This window comes from Schistocerca nitens, chromosome 6 (assembly GCF_023898315.1).
Source record: "Schistocerca nitens isolate TAMUIC-IGC-003100 chromosome 6, iqSchNite1.1, whole genome shotgun sequence".
NCBI lineage: Eukaryota > Metazoa > Arthropoda > Insecta > Orthoptera > Acrididae > Schistocerca > Schistocerca nitens.
Window position 1 is genome coordinate 318447334 of NC_064619.1, and position 20937 is coordinate 318468270.

Genomic DNA, 20937 nt, shown 5'->3' on the forward strand with positions numbered 1-20937 from the left:
AGATACGGGTTCACAGGTAGATGCCGTGTTTCTTGGCTTCCGCAAGGCGTTCGATACAGTTCCCCACAGTCGTTTAATGAACAAAGTAAGAGCATATGGACTATCAGATCAATTGTGTGATTGGATTGAGGAGTTCCTAGATAACAGAACGCAGCATGTCATTCTCAATGGAGAGAAGTCTTCCGAAGTAAGAGTGATTTCAGGTGTTCCGCAGGGGAGTGTCATAGGACCGTTGCTATTCACAATATACATAAATGACCTGGTGGATGACATCGGAAGTTCACTGAGGCTTTTTGCAGATGATGCTGTGGTGTATCGAGAGGTTGTAACAATGGAAAATTGCACTGAAATGCAGGAGGATCTGCAGCGAATTGACGCATGGTGCAGGGAATGGCATTTGAATCTCAATGTAGACAAGTGTAATGTGCTGCGAATACATAGAAAGAAAGATCCCTTATCATTTAGCTACAAAATAGCAGGTCAGCAACTGGAAGCAGTTAATTCCATAAATTATCTGGGAGTACGCATTAGGAGTGATTTAAAATGGAATGATCATATAAAGTTAATCGTCGGTAAAGCAGATGCCAGACTGAGATTCATTGGAAGAATCCTAAGGAAATGCAATCCGAAAACAAAGGAAGTAGGTTACAGTACGCTTGTTCGCCCACTGCTTGAATACTGCACAGCAGTGTGGGATCCGTACCAGATAGGGTTGATAGAAGACATAGAGAAGATCCAAAGGAGAGCAGCGCGCTTCGTTACAGGATCATTTAGTAATCGCGAAAGCGTTACGGAGATGATAGATAAACTTCAGTGGAAGACTCTGCAGGAGAGACGCTCAGTAGCTCGGTACGGGCTTTTGTTAAAGTTTCGAGAACATACCTTCACCGAAGAATCAAGCAGTATATTGCTCCCTCTTACGTTTATCTCGCGAAGAGACCATGAGGATAAAATCAGAGAGATTAGAGCCCACACAGAAGCATACCGAGAATCCTTCTTTCCACGAACAATACGAGACTGGAATAGAAGGGAGAACCGATAGAGGTACTCAGGGTACCCTCCGCCACACACCGTCAGGTGGCTTGCGGAGTATGGATGTGGATGTAGATGTTGATGTAGATGTAGGTTATTGTAAGGATTATTGAAAGTCAGATTGCGTTGCCATAAAAATATTGTGTGTCAGTTTAGTGTTGATCAGAATAAGTAAAGAGAGAAATGTCTGAGTACGTTCAGTTCTGCTCAGCTGTTTGAAAATCAAATAACGTAAGAGGTTTATCGGCACAGTAATTCACTAATTTTTCTAAGGGGACGTTTCATACTCATCTTCCGGGCCACGTCTCAGCTTTGCACTCCCGCTCTCTACAGTAAGAAGGAACGAGTCGCCGAATGCGATACGACCGCAGCGTCACAGCTCTCCTCATACTCTCGAAACTACTACAGCTGGGAGGAAGGAAACTGGCATAGCACTGACGTAACAGCGGCGCCTTGGCTTCTGATCTATGCAACCCTCAACACTGGGCCCGTTCTCGCTCCGTTTCTGTGGGAGGGCGGTGCGCGCTGGTCTCCGTGGCAGCGCAGCGAGAGTGTGCGGGGGAAATGGCAGCCTGTGGCTGTGGCGCCGAGCCTGTGGCTGTGGCAGGTCACATCTGGCGATCGATAGGCGCGCAACCCTGCACCCACAGGCCCACTGCGCGCAACTGGGTCGGCTGCCTCACTGCGGCGCGGTCGCTGCCACCGGTGACCTTGCAGCCGCCAAACAGGGGTGCTCAACCAACAACCGCGTTTGCCTATTTAAGCTGGATGCGTTATTCACAACAGGAGAAGAAGAGTGTACGAAAAAATTTGGACTGTTAGGGCTTAACGCCTCATCGACGACAGGGTCGTTAGTGACGGGGCACAAGTACCTGTTTGGGAACTACGGGGAACAGAACTGGCCGTTTCCGTTTGAATGAAACAGTCCTGGCACTTGGATCGAATCTAAATTAGTATTATATTAATACCTTCAGCTGCTAACGGGCGTTGATATGTATCATCGGGGATAGGCGAAAATGTGTGCCTCGATCGGGACTCGAACCCGGGATCTCCTGCTTTCATGGCAGACGCTCTATCCATCTGAGCCACCGAGGGCACAGAAGATTGCGTGACTGCAGGGACTATCTCGCGCACGCCTCCTGCGAGACCCACATTCTCACCTTGAATGTCCACACACTACATTCGTAGTGTCCCACCCCAACACAGTCATTATTCGTGGGAGACTTTCTTACTAAGTCCCGTAAGAGTTCGGGGAATGTGTGTGCATCCACACAGAATAAGAAGGTCATGGCCGGTGTTGCCAGAACTATATACTTATATGGATCGAATCTGGTTAGCTAGACGGCGATCTGAATCGCTATCTTCCCGAATGTGAGTTCAATGCCATGTTGTTGATTAAATATAAAGGTATAACAGATTTCGCTGGAGAAGGGATCGAAGCAGATTATATTCAGTAACTGATTTCACATTGCCTGAGGCACTCTGAGGGAATGGTCGGACGATACTGCAACTTCGTATACGAACACGCCACGAACATGTATGTAAATGATTAGAGTCGCTATTTCCTGTGACAAAACGGCGACCAGAGTGTATTAGTGGTTGGTTGGTTTGTTTTGGGAAGGAGACAAGACTGCGAGGTCATCGGTCTCATCGGATTAGTGAAGGATGGGGAAGGAAGTCGGCCGTGCCCTTTGAAAGGAACCATCCCGGAATTTGCCTGGAGCGATTTAGGGAAATCACGGAAAACCTAAATCAGGATGGCCGGACGCAGGATTGAACCGTCGTCCTCCCGGTGTATTAGTGTTGTTACCGTTTTCAAGCTATATGTTTCTTTAGGGCAGTGTTTTTCAACCTTTTTGAATACGCGAGCCCTTTCCATGTAAAAATATTCTGGCGACCCCCAGAACCATAATAAAAGTATGTCAGCGATTTCAGAGGCAACGTATTTAATTTCCTTTCTATTGATATTATACTGATCGAGAAATCAAGTGCAATGTGAAAAGAGATTGCAGTTCTCTGCGGGCAGAGATATAATTATATTCTTTACTGCGGTAGAGGCGTGGGGGTGAGGAGGGGTCACGAGCGTTTACGGGCACTCCACTCAGATCTCCGAGTACGCCAGCAAGTACGGACGTGATGATTATCTTTGCTCTTCGCTCTGAGCGAGCATAAAATGGACAAGTGGTGCAAGTGGCAGTGGTAGAAGCGAATCAAAATCGATAAAATAGACGTTATGATGACAGTTATCAGAGGTATATTTTTACTGTCATGAACAATAAACTTCAATGTGTTATTTGTGGTCGAAGAATTGTCACGTAAGTGTATGAAACCATCAAAGATTCTGCGTCACCTCTCAACTAAACATTCCAAGAAAGCTGATAAACTGTTGTATATCTTCGAAAGGAAACTGAAAACACTTAACCAACAGCAAACTACTATGATTCAGTTAATAGAATAGTAATGTTATTTGTTGATTTAAGATAGTATTAACGTTTCTGATTTTTTATTTGTTTTTCTGATGTAACAATATTTTTATCTGATTTTAGGTATCCAGTGTTAACGGGAGAGCGTTACTAGCTAGCTACCGAGTCGCATTCCGAGTCCTTAAAGCAGGGAAGACGCATACAGATGCAGCGACTCTTGTTTCGCCAGCAGTCCTGGATATGGTTGGAATTATGTTTGGTAAGCAAAGGGCAAACAACCGAAAAAGCACACCACTTTCTCATAATACCACTGAACGCAGAATAAACGATATTGCCGGTGACATTCGAGAACAGTTAGTCGAAAAAGTAAAGAATAGCCCACATTTTGCTTTGCAGTTTGATGAATCTATTGATGTTTCAGATTGTGCTCTATTTATAGTATTTGTGCGCCCTGAAGCACATGAAAGTATCCTGCGAACATTACTGGCAAGTGTTTGTATGACATTTTTTTAGAAAGCACTCGCAAATACGAGACTGTTTGGAGAAAATGTATCGCCATTTGTAGTGATGGTGCTAAAACTATGATTGACAGTAAAAGTCGGCTCGTCGCAAAGTTGAAATCAATAATGCCAAGTTTTTCGTGGACGCACTGCTTTCTTCATCGACAGGCTCTGGCAGCCACGACTTTAACTTTTGGTTTAAATGATGTGCTTAAAGGGGTCATCAAATTTGTAAAATCTATTAAAGGTAAAGCGTTGCAAACTCGACTGCTTAGGATCATTTGTGAAGACATGGGTTCACTCCATCAAAATCTCCTTATCACACAGTGGTCAGTTGGCTTTCCAAAGGAAAGGTATTGACACGAGTTCTGGACCTAACAGGTGAATTGTTAATATTCTTACAAGATTCTAAATCTGGATATGCGAAATACTTTTGTGACCCTGTTTGGCTATTAAAATTAGCATTTCTCGCTGATCTTTTTAACCATCCAAATATTTTAAACAGGAGCCTCCAAGGGAAACGAGAAAACATTATAATCGCAAAACTTAGTTTGTGTTCAACGTTTTTACAAAAGAGGATGTTGGAGTCTTTTACATGTATTCAGACTATTGTCGAAGAAATTGCAATGGACCAGTCGGTGGTACTAAGTTCTCACATTCCTTGCATGTACAGAGCTTGCATAATTTGAAAGAGAAACTGTTGAGTTACTTTCCATAGCTGAACTCTGACACTGACAATGGTCATAGGTGGATAATAATTTTAGATATATCAGTACAACTGGCTGATCTGAGCACAATGACGAAAGAAACATTTATAGATTTAGCAGCTGACGGCATGCTTAAAATGGAATTTAATTCGCAAAAGACTGACGTCTTCTGGATGAAGAGAAAAGAAGAGTATCCACAGCTGGCGAAAGATGATTTGAAATTATTAATGCCATTCGCCACTCTCTACCTTTGTGAATTGGCGTTATCTTCAAAGGTGAACATAAAAACTAAGAATAGAAATAGATTTCAACTAGAAAATGATTTGATGATTTGTGTCTCAAAAGCAGAACCACGATTTGACAAATTATTAATAAATAAACCGGCACAGCCATCTAATTGGAACTGTTGTATTTTTATTGTAGTCTAGGACCTATAACCATTGCTTACTTTCATTTGGCTAAGTAGCACCCATGGCAGATACCACAGGTGTTGCCTTATGAATAAAAACTGTTCAAAATAATGAAATCTTACTAAGTGTCAAGTATGCTTTTTAATAATACAAATAAGACACATTAGTCATCAGGCATCAAATTGCAGTTGGGCCGATAAAGCGCTGCGCATTTGCGTATAATCGCTGGATCGTACCATTATTGTTATTGACTTTACTCTTGATGGTATGGCTTATGCTCCGCGGGAAAGAAATGACAATGAAATAACAGAAAACGCGGAGAAGAAACGAGCTTACTATTTTACATCAGTGTTATTATTATTATTATTATTATTATTAAGAAGAACAAAGTACATTAGACGCTCCGACAAAGAGAATGCCACCGGCAATGCAATATTCAGCTGTACTATTAGCGACACTTCTCGCGTTGCAATTGTTGTAACCCATACCACCGTTCGGGTCTCCTCGATGATGTTGCCAAATTCTCTGTAACGGTACTGCAAGCAATACTCATGTTATTTCATAGCCTTGAAATACGTCTATATGAATTCCATTTTAGATATGTTGTCGTTAACCAACACGAATTCGATAAAGCTGCGCATTAACCAATACATAGGCAGATGTTTCATTCAGCTAGCCGTCTTCTGTGTTTATGACTTATTTTTAAGAGAAGGTAAAAACAAATATCTATAGGTGACTTCTTGTGAAGAAGGATGTACATTTTATAAACTGTTTTAGAATTTTTCTCGGAATGGAATGTATTATCCTTTTTTACGTGAATTCCAACAGAAAAATACGTTTCGCATAACGAGGGTTTCACAATGCACGTAAGACTCGGAACTGAATCGAGGTCCCACTTTGTAGTCAATTTGTAAACAAGAAGCTCTTTTTTCGAATTTCTCAGAGTTACTTATTGGATCTTCTTCATTTAGTTATCAATCGGCTTCTGAAAACAGTTTTACAGTTTTGCGTTTATTTATCGTTAACACGGGGTATTTATTATAAATCAATCTACATTATGCTCAGTTCAGAATTAAGACAAGAAATTACGTAATTTTAATAAAATTTAATAAAAAATTTTAGTAAAAAATACCAATTTGTTCAAATGGTTCAAATGGCTCTGAGCACTATGGGACTTAACTTTTGAAGTCATCAGTCCCTTAGAACTTAGAACTACTTAAACCTAATAACCTAAGCAGTTGACACACATCCATGCCCGAGACAGGATTCGAACCTGCTCGATTCCAGACTGTGGCTTCTAGAACCGTTCGGCCACTCCGGCCGGCTACCTATTTGTATAGGCCTATATTTTTATATTACAGAACCCAGTTTTGAGACATGTAGCAGGATGATTATTTCATTTACTTTCATTCAGATTCAAAAGAAGACAACATTTCTTTTTAATTAATTGTGACAATATGTAGTATATATTTTTTACAAATGATGGTACTAGTTTTTTGTAAGATTTTTTCCTTTATAAAGCACTATCAAAGAAACAATGATTCACTTCACGACAATCACCACAATTAACAACACGAAAGAAATGAGAAATTAACCAGGTGACCAGCAACGATGATTTTGTGGGAATCCCGATGTAGCAACAGAACTAGGAAAATAGAAACAACGTCAAGATGCAGTATGTGAATTAAAGTCTGAATTGAGCTCAGGCATCCTCGATTCGTTCAGAAGAAAATGCTGTACTTTGTGGCTTGTCTCACTGCTGCAAATCCTAGTGTTCTATTGTTTAGTTCGAAGCTTGTTACTGAAATGCATTCCAGTAACCGTGGTGCCAAATCTTGCAAATGAGCTGTGTGCGTGTTGTTGCAGCCATTTTGTATCACATTTGAACGTGAGCATCTCTTAAATGCGCTTTCATAAGTTTATTGTTGTCGTTCCGGCTGATACGTTTTTCACAGCAGGTGATTCGCACGTAAACTAAATTGTCAGTAATACACAAGACGTTGCCACTGCACCGTCGTTCCAGCCCGGTATGGAACTATGGCGGCGAGAGTCATTAAGTCTTGTACAGATAGTATTTACCTCTGAGAAGTTTGCAGGGAGAGGGACAGTAGTGTCCATCGAGATTCGAACAGTGATTAAGTACTTCGTTAAGAAAGCCATGAAACCAGAATAAGTTCATACGATTTTCACAACACACTGGGAGCCTCTGCTCCTTCATTTCAGCTGCTGCCATGTGGATAAACGAGTTTAAATTTGGTCCGAACAGCTTAGATGATGATCCGCATAGTGCTAGGCCAAGATGTGCCACTGCCCCAGAAATTACTGCAAAAGTGCATAAAATGGTCATGAAGAACCATCGACTGAAAGTGTGAGAAATTACTGCAGCTGTGGTGATATTATCGGAACGGGAATACCACATTTCAACAGTGAAATGTAATGTGACAAAGTTGTCTGCTAGATAGGTGCCGGGACTCTCAACGCAGGATCCGAAACGCTACAGAATCATAAAGTCTGAACAATGTTTGACCTGATTTCTGTGACCACAGATGAAACTCGGATTTACTACTTCAGATATAAAACAACAGTCAAAGCAGTGGAAACACAAAGATACATCATCACAAAAGAAAACAAAAGTAATGCGGTTGGAAGGAAAAGTCATGGCGCCAATTTTCTGGAAAGCGAAAGGAATTCTGCTGATAGATTTTCTTCTCACTGGTGAAACAGCTACAAGACAGTGCTGTGCTAATCTTCTGGACCAACTACAGCAAAAGAAACGCGGAGAAAGGCCATATTTGTCAAGGAAGAAAGTTCTCTCTTATCAAGACAATGCGCAACCATACATAAGTATCGTTGCCATGGCAAAAATACATGAAATGAGATACGAATTGTCGCCATATCCGCCTTATTCGCCTGATTCTGCTCCATCAGACTCCCATCTCGTCTTGAAATTATACACAGTAAACCACCAGCTGTACGAGAACATCTTTATAACTCTACCGGTTTCTGTTCACAAACCTATCGTCATTGGAGGGCTATAAAAACGCAATAAACACAGTGTAGGATAAACGAACAAATATGAAATATTTTGAAAACATATAGTCGTAAGGTTACTTACAAAGCTGGATATTGATGATTTACGCATAAATATCAGTACAATGGAACCTCACTATACACTTTCCTCTCTCCCATAATACTTACTAATCATTACAATAACTTATGTCAGAAGATCGCGTTCACAAACTTTAAATATGATTATTGTAATCGTCACGTTACGTCTCATATAATGGTCAAGTGTCAGAGATAGTGTAAACAAAACTCACAAAAACATATGACCATTAAGGATCATAGAGAGAGTGGCCCGGAACGACCATACGTCGTATAGTCTAAAAAATTGCTCTGAGCACTAGAACGTAGAAATACTTGAACCTAACTAACCTTAGGACATCACACACAGCCATGCCCGAGGCAGGATTCGAACCTGCGACCGTAGCGGTCGCGCGGTTCCAGACTGTAGCGCCTAGAACCGCTCGGCCACCCCGGCCGGCGGTCGTATAGTCTGCTTCCCTTTGTTAACACTGAACGTTATCATGTACGTATAGTCTGCTGCTGTAAAGTTTCAATATGTTTGTGTGAACCATCAATGTCCAAGTTTGTAGGTAACCTTTCGATTATAATTTTTCAGAATATTCTATATTTGTGCTGTGTATGCTATTGTGTTTAGGTTCTGCGCCAAGTGTAAGGACTGAGGAAAGCTTCGACTGAATATCACCCTCAACATTGACAAGTTTCAAAACACCATTTATTAATTTCCAAAGACATATGGTGAAACACACAAACCAAGGTCAATACTCAAGCTATAAAAGTTGAATAGAACAGTTAAACATTTATCAATATCAAAACGCGAAAGTAATTTAACCAAACTATTTAAGCCAGTTCATTAAAAAGGAAACATTTCATTGCTTATTAAAACGTGAAACTGGGCTGGCAAGATTAATAATATCAAAACCTGAGATTCAGTAAGTTCACCAGGGAGTTCAAAGAAACATTTACTAACATTAAAACCTGGGAATGAATAACCTCAATACCAAATTTATAAATCAGAAAAGCAAATGTCTACAGAAAGCAACCTAACCTAGCTGTGATCAAGAATATTTTACCAATTCCTGTTCAAATAATAACACTAAGACCATTGATGCACTGTTTCCTCTGTCACTGTCCGGAATTCAGGAACAAATCGAACACTTCAAAATTCTGGCTCTCGCCTTCTGGAGCACACGTAGGAGATACATCTGACTATATGCAGGTACATAATATAACTAACAACTAGACAAGTTAAAATCAGGGGAACATAGAATAGGACGTTTCAGACGTCACCGCAATGCTCAAGGCAAGTATATAAGGCGACTGATGTGATAACTGCAAAATTCGAGTAGTAATTATAGAACCATTGCAAGAAACTACTCGTGGACTGTACAGTCATTGAACACTACCAAAAGAATAATAATAATAAATAAATTGACAGCAATGCATCAGAGTAATTTCTAATAAGAAAACTGCTGAGATCGAGGTAGTCAGTTTAGCATGTTGGAAAGGACCCTACCGGCTTGGTAGTTCCTGACCGGAAAAAGTTCAAACGCCAATCGTTAATCAAATTCAAATATTACGCCCTTAGCGCGGAACGGAAACGAATCCGTGCGTCATCACCCGGGACAGAACTCAGCTCGCGTGCGTAAGTACTACCGGAAGGCTGGCTGGACCACAGAGCTTTTATTCGCCGGCGATAGTAACTAATGATTCGCGAAAATTACTATAGAATCCGCGATACTTAAATTTCAAAACTGGTTCAAATAGTTCTGAGCACTATGGGACTTAACATCTGAGGTCATCAGTCCCCTAGAACTTAGAACTACTTAAACCTAACTAACCTAAGGACATCACACACATCCATGCCCGAGGCAGGATTCGAACCTGCGACCGTAGCAGTCCCGCGGTTCCCGACTGAAGCGCCTAGAACCGCACGGCCGGCGCTTAAATTTCAAAACACATGCGAGTTCCACCTGCTAATCAGCACAGCACTTCAGTAACAATTTACAGCACTTAAGTAAACAGAAAAAGAATAAAATTTAACAAACATCACCGCAATAACTCGTTAAACTTTATGGCAAATGCGGCATGAGTGTGACCGACATGGAGGCGGTTAGAAACGGCCCTCGCTGTAACGCAGGCTGTTACATTCAAATTTGAAGACAGCGTGTTGGTGGTGTCACGATATTCTGGTCCAGGAGGGAGAGCTGCAGCACGAACCGGGAGAAAATGTACCTCGCTACGTTAAGTCGCAGTAATGACTAAACCAGAGGATACTGCCGCAACGGGAAAGACACAAAGAACATCAAACATTCAGACGCGGTCGCCGCTCAGAAATGACACTTCCGTAGTTAGAGTTAGCCCAAGAAACATGAGAGTTCCCAAATATGCTCACCGTGAGATCTTGTGAGGAGTCAGCTAAAGAACAATTCCCGATGTTGTCCGAAGCTCGGGCGGAGCAGCAAACGGCTTCCTCCCTCATGCTCCCCTCAGAGTGTGCCCACATCGATCCGTTGAGTTGCCTTCACCACGTCCTCCACGGAAACGCCGCCTGCGTGTTCAGCAGACAAATTGGCACCGGACCATAGGATCCGCGTCTCGTGGCTCCGCGGCCAGCACGCACGCCGGAAACAGACGCTTCCTACACGCCTCGCCGGGACTTGTGTCCTCGTCACCCCTCACGTAGTCCGCCCGATCCCAAATCCTCGCCTCGACGCTTCTCAAGACGCGCGGCCCGTGCTCCAAAATTAAGCTCCCGGGCGTGGCGCGACCTGTCGATTCGCGTAACGTCTCAGTCCACAGATGGGAAAAAAGAGACTAACGCGATAACCGACATTCATGTTTTCCGCTTGAAGTTTTCGACAAGATAATACTCCTTTACCAACCCTTGTATTTTCTTACAATTTCTTATGCTTCTTTTTCTTCTTCATTTTCTTCTTGTACGTATGTCCAACATCGGAGCAGGGTCGGTATGGTTATTAACGGATTTGGCATGGTTAATTTAAGGGTTGCACCGATGCCCTTCCTGTTTCCACCCCCTTACTGTCCTCTCCTCATATTCCGTCGTGCGGGAGGCCTGGGGAGGTTTAGGGGGGGGGGGGAGCCTTAACCCTCCCCCGCCCTCCCTCACGACGGAATATGTACACCCCAACTGGCTGCGTGTAGTGTTATTCGTGTGAAAATGAGTGAAAGATTTCTAAATGTTTGCAAATAGTGTAATAGTGTACACCAGTTCAGTATTAACCTAATGATATGTGGGACACCGCCTAAAATCCTCATCCAGGTCGGTCAGCACACTGACGCTGACAAACAGCTGGAGACGGCGCCTGCCGTAAAATATCTAGGTGTGACTATCCAGAGCGACATTAAGTGGAATGACCACATAAAACAGGTAGTGGGAAAAGCAGACACCAGACTCAGATTAACCGGAAGAATCTTAAGTAAATGTAACTCATCGATGAAATAAGTGGCTTATTACGTGCTTGTTCACCCGATTCTTGAATATTGTTTATCTATCTCCGTTTCCTATCAGGTAGGATTGATAGAGGAGATAGAGAAGATCCAACGAAGACCGACGCGTTTCGTCACGGGATCGTATAGCTCGCGAAAGAGCGTTACGGAAATGCTGCACAAACTCCGCTGGCAGACGTTACAAGAGAGGTGTTGTGCATCATGGAGAGATTTACTATTGAAATTTCGGAACAGTACTTTTCAGGAGGAGTCGAACAAGATATTACTTGCCCCCACATACATCTCGCGTATTGACCACGAGGAGTAAAATTCTAGATATTAGAGACAATATAGAGGCTTACCGACAATCATTCTTCCCACGCACTATTCGCCAGTGGAACAGGGTTGGAGGGATCATATAGTGGTACTGAAAGTACCCTCCGCCACACACCATTAAGTGGCTTGCAGAGTACGACGTAGATTTAGATATAGACAGTCTTTGGGGCTGGTGTACCTCTCCGGCCCAGAAGTGGCGCTTTAACACACAAGGGTACAACTTCTTATCCTCGTTTTTGAAAACGGAATTGGAGACTGGTGATGGAGATGACATTAGCAGAGTTTAGCGACAATGATGTTCTTGAACAATTTTCCGCATGTTCATTTCCTTAGTCATACTTAGCAATAGCTGGCGGCCATTGTGTTGTCTACGTTATTTTGATTTGACATAAATTTCACGTCTACACGCAACAATCATGGAATGCTTCTGTGGACTACAGTTTTTATTTAACACTGTCTAAATCAACCATTTATGAGAAGTAGTGGTTAGCCTTTTCCTGTCGAGCAAATTGTAATACTTTCAACGAATACGACATTGAGCCATGATCTGCTTAACAGAGAAAGTGATGGATCGAGTGAAACGACAGTTGTAGCCTCACGGAGGAAATGATCTTGACCTGAATGGGTTCACTTCAACGACGGAAAACGTAATCACAAACGTTTGGGCCGCAATCTGAGGCCTCCTTCCACTCTCACAATGCAAGTCCATTTCAAAGGCGGCTCTACTTGTAAAGTACCCCTTCTGTTTGAGCCACATTTTGTTTCCTCATTTTCCAGTTTTACAATATTTGTATCGCGTCTGCAATATCGTGTAGCATTCACAGAGTAAAACGGTACTGTAGAAAGCACAGCCGGGATTAAGATTTGAGTTCGAACGCTGGCATGAGGACGTGGTGGACCACATGGCTTTGCCAGTGGACGGTGGTGCGAGGCGCCGTGGGTACACTTGAGAACGTCCGTTAAGTCAGCAGAGAGGTACGTAGGGAATACACAGTTATTCTGGCGCGAAGCAAATAACATTGCTTAATAAATATTTGCTAATGAAAGTCAATTTTTCAAATACAGATATTAGGAGAAGCCTAAAGGGTATAAGTACTTTCGTATAACAATATTACAACCGCAGAAACTGATCCTCTTAATAAGTAAATGAATAATGTTCAAACCAACAAAAATCTACTTACGACTACGTAATATCAAGAGCGTAAGTACGAGGTATAGACTGCGCGCCAAAATAGCCAGTCGCCGACAGGATGCCTTCCGATGTAGTTTTGTCGTAAGCCGTGCTCTCAGGATATTGTTAGTTTTCAGTTAACCGCTATTAATTATATCGATTTATCAGTTTATAGCGTTTATCAAATAAATGCTTATTAATGGCATCTCTTTTGAACGTTATTCCGAATAACATAGCGTCCCGCTATATCACTTAGAATCATAGGAAGTAGAATTGCAGTTCACAGAGAGCCCGAGGGCACCGAACTGCTTCTGCGAGGCACGCAAACTTAGAGAGCTTCTCCACAAAACAGTTAGAAATTATCCTAATGGGCGACTCACTAGGACAGTGCGAGAACGGATGCAAAAGTACCGTTAGTCATATTGCATGCCTCTTATACAGTGCTAGATGGACTCACCGGCTAAACTGAGGCATTTCAACAGGTTTAGTATAACTGGGGGTTCTTGCATACGTCACTCGCCTTTCTTTTCTCCTAGATCTGCATTACACACTGTGTTTATCATTTGCTCGGTCGTTGTCGGTCAACTTGTTGACAGCTTGTGTGGATACTATGCATCTTTGCTGTGTTAGTATGTTGTAGAGCTCTTGTTTATCGGGTTACAGTTTAGTGTACATCTTTGTTAGATGCAGGGCTTGTTCTCGATAAAATGTAATCGCAGAACTATTTCTGTGACTGACATGACTTTCACACAATTTCTTACTTCAAACGATACATTTATCCCAGAAAGGACATTATTTTATATGCTGTGGCTTCCAAGAGGTTGTTCAGGGAACAACAATTCATATTACATAATATTTGAGCCCAGCCACCAGGACTGATCTGTATTGTTGAAAGGTTCACATGTAAGATTTCTTTAAGATATTGTCTGTATGAGAGAAAACCGAATATAACGACTTCAGATACTCTCTCCTCATGTAACGTGTACTTTAGTTATGGTATTCAATTGCTGAGCAAAACCGACGTTGGCTACCCTGTGTTGCGCATGTGTCGTGAAATAAAACTTTAAACCTCATGAAATGCTTGAAATAAAGAAAATGAAGCTAATTAAATGCCAAAAGCAACTAATTGTGTGCTCAGTGAAAAATAACTAACTCAGTATTATCAACATTATCAACACTGCGTGATCTGCAGTGCAATGTTTGACTTGGAAAATCCACAAAAATAAATTACTGCTTCACTCAGAAGAAAATAATTATCTAAAATCACCAACACTGTTCACTAAACATTGATCTGCTACCTAGGACGACACCTGATAATACTGACACACTGTTTGTTCAAGAATGAGAGGTGAGATCTGCCCTGAAATAGAAGTACTTACATGCTGTTTTAGTGTCTGGAGTACTGAAGTCCTCGAAAGCAAACACAAAGTATTAGATGTGGCAGCTAAAGGTAAATGAGCTCCTCTAAATATTTTTTTTGTTGTTGTCAGAAACAATCTCTTACTGCATGTGGCGGTAAGTGCAATGCACACATGACAAAAATTCTAAACTTTACTATGAGTCATGTAGGTAAGTTTTACTTTAAAAAAATCATTTCTAAGGAAACAAACTCTAATTATTCACAAAAAGACTGTACATCATGAGAAGACTAACAAGCACAAAATTCTCTCATTACAAAAATACAAGTACACCTTTAAAATTACTGCAAAATTTTCTCCATTAGTATATGTAAAGACAAAGAAAGTATTATAAATGAGTGTTCATCTCCATAACAAAGTTTTCCAAGTAGTTTCTCCTAGATTCACAAATAACACATCTCTTTCCCTGAAAAACTCAACTGCTGGCTACTATGTCTCCAATAAGAATATCTCAGTGCTGCATAACATATTTAATAGCAAGTCAACCATCGGTAAAACTAAATGTAGAATCAAGGATGTTATTCACTACCCATGCAGTGCGATCTTCCATCGTTGGCGCATTACAATAAAGGTGAATTATTGGAAATTATTCACAATAGCAGAAAATATATGGAAACCTTACATTATCCACCCTTCCCTCCTTAGAAAAACATTCATATGGATAGTCTCAGCTATGGTAAGGCAAGGAGAACGATTTTTTAGTGTGTACAATAAGTTACAATTATAAATAACTTTACAATTATTTGATATCACTGAGCCCACAGATGAGGAACACTGACAAGCATGTAGGATGTCATATTCAGGCTTAGGGGCACCCAGTAGACAGTTAAATGTCAGTCACTGGCAACAGTCTGAATATAGAATCAAATAAGAGCAGACTCAGGGAAGTAGTTTTCCACTGACAGATGAAGTCTCATCATTACGTGCAGACTGAGGGAAGGAGTTATTCATTGACAACCAATATATCCATTTGAAGTCTCGTAGACGTCTTTGCTCCGAGTATTACTATTTCCTGTAAGTGGCAATTACATTGAATTTATGATGAAACATTACAAAAATCAGAACTGAACCTGCAGCATTGTCTCTCTAAGAAATAACCTTATTCCTACTACATATATGAAACAGCACAAGAGCAGTGCATGAAAATGTAAGATGAAGCTTATGTACAATACATGAATATTTGTAGATTACAATAGTCAGTGTTAGTAGAAAACATCTACATACAGAAAGATGTATGTAATATTCTGTGCCAGATACAAAGTAAAGTTTACAGTAGCAGCAACTGACAAAACATCATTATCTTCTAACGATGAAAAGTGGCCTCGAAAATGTTGAGGAAAATTTAGTGTGGACACAAAAATAGATCTTATGTTCAGTTACTCAGAACTAATAACGAACTCATTTAACATTGAAACAGTGATAATAAAAATACATTCATGAAAAATGTACAAACAACACAAGAGGAAGAAGGCGTATAAACAAGAAATAAAGGGCAAAAAACAAAGGTATCGTGATTAATGTGAAGGAAAAGGGAATTAATTGCACTTCAAAGTGAGTCTATATGATATTTTATCTTAGTGTCATGTACTACTTCAGTGTACTGATCAGCTTTCTAACTTCTGTACTGTGTGCATACTATCGTTTGACTGAAACCTTATACCTCTCTCGTAATACCTTTTATCCCCATTTACTTTCCAAAAATGTCATATTCACATAATAATACCTATCATGTCAATTAAGCTGCAAAAAACACCTTATCACTTTGCCTGCATTTTATTATCACATCATCATTACCACATAAAATAATTATTATTCAACCTGGCTATACTCACCAACATTTCCACATCTTGAAATTCCATTTGATCTGTCTACTATGAATTTTATTGTTTCTATTTCTCTGTGCTCATTACTTTCTTATTTCTAGGTTGACTCATTGTGTTTCCATTTTTCTCTCTTCCTATACCCATTTTTCTCATAATTCAGCTATATCATAACATTTACCTCAGTTAGAGCCTCAGTCAGTAAATGTTTATCCTAAGTGAGCTCCCATATAACTGTAGGCGCTGCAGTATACATATATTCACAAAAGTAGTTCATCAGAATAGCAATGCAGCCAAATTCATTGCCATACATATTTAAACATGAAAAATATTTCATCAGAAAGGCAATTCAGCAAATTATATTATCCTAAGCAAATGCAGCAAAAATCATTTAGTGAATCAGTTAAAAAGTGAAGTACACATTGTTAGTCAAAGACAAATCATACAGAAAAGTTTCATCATTTATCACAAAAATGCGAGATAGAAGTCATCATAAAATGCCAATAAGATAGCAGTGTCAAAAGTTTGCTGGTGCAACAATAATTGTGTAATAGATGAGTTCATATAAGGCAATAGCTATGTTAAGCAATAGTCGTATTATGCAAAAAGAATTATATACATTCCACAATCTTAACTTAAGTTATGGCAATAAAATTAATTAATAAAATGCAAAAAGAAATAAAACATTATGGATCATAACCGAACTGTTCATAAGAATATTAATTTTACCACAAAATGCATCTCATGTTGTCCATCTCTGATTAGTGTCATCATAAAACAAATGGTGCATACTGTTTGCAATATTATGTCCCATAAAAGAACTGGAATATATGCATGGTATCCAAATTCGTTTTAATGTATATGTACATCAGCATATCTCTCATAATCTAACCATGAAGACAAAAAGGTGTGAGTTACATTTGTCAACAGGATAATGCTCTTGTATGCCATGTACTACAAATCAAAAAACTGGTCACAACAACATAAAGGATATAATATGTCAGAAATGTGTGCTGTACCAATTGTACCTGATGACCCAAAATACTTCACAAACAAAGACTGTGTTGACTTTTAACATATTGGTACTTCTTTTACTATTTCAGATTTATGTAGTGCTACTAACCATATAACTGCTCATCACTTTTCTTTTACTACAAAACAAACTAATGATATGTATCCATGCAAAAAAGTCAATTTCAACAAAAGCAGGGCTCCTAACATATGTTCTAATCAGTACCAATGCATTCCTCACATCAAAATTCCTAACAATTGCATCTTGCTTTCATATTATCACCACTATCCTCATAACCATCATCACCAATAATCACTAATACCTGTAACATAGATATGTCTACTGTATCATCATCATTGTAATAACCTCATATCTCATAATGTCCTCATATCTTGTAAATAATCGATTGTAAATACTTCCTGCTTAGTGTCATTAATCAATCCTTACACGAGAAACGCTACATACTCACACTTCATAAATAACTCTAGAGAGCAAACAAAATGTCATTACTGCCCAACTGATTATGAAAACAAAATTTTCATGAAAATACATATTACTTCTCACATTGATGATTCCTTCAGACAACACAATCTTTCAGAGCCTGTAATTATTTCTTGAACTGGTAAAAACTGCTTTATATGTTTGTAATTCATCAATATCACTATTATTTGCGAAACTGATTTTTCCATATGGACAAAAATAGGGAGGCGAATGGATCCAAAATTCGCCTCATCCATTTTTGCAAATTTTTCAGGAAACAAAAGCAATGTTTCTTGCTCGCCTTCAGCAAAAGAAATGAATTTATTCATGTTTATTATACCGACGTACTTACAGATATTGAGATATCTGAGAGCTGCATATAATTCGTGACATGCGAGGAACATCTTTGCAAATCAAGAGTGGATAAGGCCTGTTTTGGAACTCAGCATTGAATAACGGGAGTTTTGGAACTGTCGTCATGAATAATGGCGGGTTTCGCAAACGTAGCTAAAACTTATTAATAATCATCGTCATTAATTGGAATTATTATTGACATTCTTTTATTATTTATGTTATCTGAAATCGCAAAACATTTCCGTCACAGTATATAAAAATATGAAACGCCAATAATTAAACTCAATATCAATAATAATGTAACAAAATTTTTCAAAAATGACAAGTAAATGTTGCACAGTACACATTACTTTTCTACATATTTTTTAAAAGTGTAATAATGTATATGCAGAAAATAATCTAAGCGATGATTTTTAACAATGAATCATTCATATTTTTAAGTCAGTGTAATTTTCGTAACCACATTCATTTTCCCCTTCGTTTAGCTGTTCAGCGAAATATTCATTCACTGCATGTTCCTTTTTCATCAGCCTGGAATACAAGATGAAGTCCTCATTACTTTGCCACGCTTTGACAAACCGTTTCGAGAGCAGTTTATCGATATCTTAATTTTTCCGGTTTTAGTGGCACACCTTTCGGTAGAGTACTTACAGTAACATAGTCAATTTTGTTATGTTTCCTCAAGAGAGAAGGGAAAACAGCCATGTCATATCTATAACTGGGGTCATCTCTAATCAAAACTGCAGACTTGCCTTTCTTGAAGATAATTCTTTTACATTTTTACTTTAGGATACTAGAAGAAAATGCCTTGTACTTATCGACCAAAAAGGGGTAGTGGGAAAAGACGAGTGTACGAAGAAACTGAAAAATAAATAACATCCCGCTCGGGGAAGCACCGTTCGTCAAGCGATGTATCCTTGTCGTGGTAATTATTTTGCCAAACTACTCAGTATAATAAAGCGCGAACCGTTCACTTTCTTGTGTGCAACTTCGTTTTTCTACAACAAAATAAACTCCAATGTTGACTGTATGAAAAGTTTAATCATAACTGCAAACTTTCTGTGCTCGCAAAACTTCTTTGGCATGCCGACAAGACTGTTCACTGTTAGGACTGCAACAGAAATTCTGTTCTCGCAAAATATCACATAACTGCCGTGGATACACACAAATACCGAAAATGCCAAAATGTAAACAAAAATAACCAAAATCATCGCACTTGCATTCTCATTCATTGCGTGTAAGCTGTCATTCCATTATTCTTACATGCGCCTGTATGCTGTTTCCAAGCTTTACGAGCCCGCGGTTTGAGGCGCCATGCCATGGACTGCGTGGCCCCTCCCGCAGAAGGTTCGAGTCCTCCCTCGGGCATGGGGGTGTGTGTTGTTCTGAGCGTAAGTTACTTTAAGTTAGTTTAAGTAGTGTGTAACTCTAGGGATCGATGACCTCAGCAGTCTGGTCCCGTAGGAATTCGCATACATTTGAACATTTGAAAGCATTACGTACCTTTGTACACGAAGAACAATCTAGTAAAATGTTAAATGAATTTCTGCTTATATTACTCGAAGCGATAGCTGTTGTTCGTGTTGTTCACGGGTTGGGATAGCAAGATGTTTGATTCACTGTTATCAATTATTTGGGCTTATAATGGTACAGGATTTCAAAATATTTTCTGATAACAGTTGCTCTACTCTGTTATGGCGTGGATCTGTTTCACTATTTACATTCTTATTGGCTAATTTTGCGGTCTTTGTTAATTTACAAAGTTATTTTTGTTCATCAGGATTCAGTCTTTAATGTGTTTACCTGTTCACTAGTTGTTTCAACGTTGATAGTAAGTGTTCATGACAATATATGAGCTGCGCTCGGTACAGTGGTATTTATTTTTGCTAGAAGCTCTTCTTTGTCGTTCTGTTGTGAAGTTTTCAATTATTTTCTTCGGTTTCACGGCTGCATAGCCTCACCTCTAGCCTCGTGATAATAGGTTGCAGTTCATCTCCAATCTCTTGTCAGATTTCTGCAGCATGGTTTAAATGTTTTTTCTCAAGTTTCTTGATATGTTTACTAATTTCTTATTGAGATTTTGTGTTTTTTTTTCAAGTGTTTTGTCTGTTTTCTGTAGCTGGTCTGTGTCTGTGTCTGTACATGAATTTCTGCTTATATTACTCGAAGCGATAGCTGTTGTTCGTGTTGTTCACGGGTTGGGATAGCAAGATGTTTGATTCACTGTTATCAATTATTTGGGCTTATAATTCAGTCTTTAATGTGTTTACCTGTTCACTAGTTGTTTCAACGTTGATAGTAAGTGTTCATGACAATATATGAGCTGCGCTCGGTACAGTGGTATTTATTTTTGCTAGAAGCTCTTCTTTGTCGTTCTGTTGTGAAGTTTTCAATTATTTTCTTCGGTTTCACGGCTGCATAGCCTCACCTCTAGCCTCGTGATAATAGGTTGCAGTTCATCTCCAATCTCTTGTCAGATTTCTGCAGCATGGTTTAAGTGTTTTTTCTCAAGTTTCTTGATATGTTTACTAATTTCTTATTGAGATTTTGTGTTTTTTTTCAAGTGTTTTGTCTGTTTTCTGTAGCTGGTCTGTGTCTTGTTGAAGTTTATTACTTGTGTCTTTCTATGTTTTATTCGTGTTTTGTAGCAACTCTAACGAAGTTGAATGATTAATTTCCGCATTCGTATTTACTGGATTTCCAACGCGTGAGTATATATTGTCAGTAATATGTGACGGCA

General features: G+C 39.6%; 1 non-coding gene across 1 annotated transcript; it reads right to left on the reverse strand.

Annotated features, from left to right (window-relative positions):
• Window positions 1-2053: 2053 nt before the first annotated feature.
• Window positions 2054-2128, reverse strand: Trnas-uga (transfer RNA serine (anticodon UGA)). The gene has a single exon. It is a non-coding gene; the product is annotated as a tRNA-Ser (tRNA).
• Window positions 2129-20937: the final 18809 nt, after the last annotated feature.